General features: G+C 37.6%; 1 protein-coding gene across 1 annotated transcript in view; it reads right to left on the bottom strand.

The window, feature by feature from the left end:
- The window catches only part of LOC119592914, a 118,074-nt gene that overhangs the window by 35,488 nt on the left and 82,296 nt on the right, over positions 1 to 290 (bottom strand). The gene's annotated exons all lie outside the window — the stretch shown is intronic.

Genomic DNA, 290 nt, shown 5'->3' with positions numbered 1-290 from the left:
TGTGTGTGTGTGCTTTTTTTGTTAGTATTTACTTTGATGCAGGTGTTTTATAATGTTTCAAGCAGATAATAGGTTTATGGTTTATGTATGGAATATGAATACTGAGCAGAAATCCTCACTAGTCTGATGTCAATGGCCGATCGTCTCGGAGAAGACACTGCTAACCAGAGAGGGCAACAGAAACCACTCTGGTCGTAATTTCCCTAATCAATTCATGTATGAAATGTTAATGAATAATGAAAATACAATATGGTGGCGTGAAGACATAATGGTCTGTCCTAGGACAAACC

The sequence above is a fragment of the Penaeus monodon genome, chromosome 31, assembly GCF_015228065.2.
Source record: "Penaeus monodon isolate SGIC_2016 chromosome 31, NSTDA_Pmon_1, whole genome shotgun sequence".
NCBI lineage: Eukaryota > Metazoa > Arthropoda > Malacostraca > Decapoda > Penaeidae > Penaeus > Penaeus monodon.
Note: the sequence above shows the minus strand (reverse complement) of the source record. Positions and strands in the feature narration are given on the sequence as shown.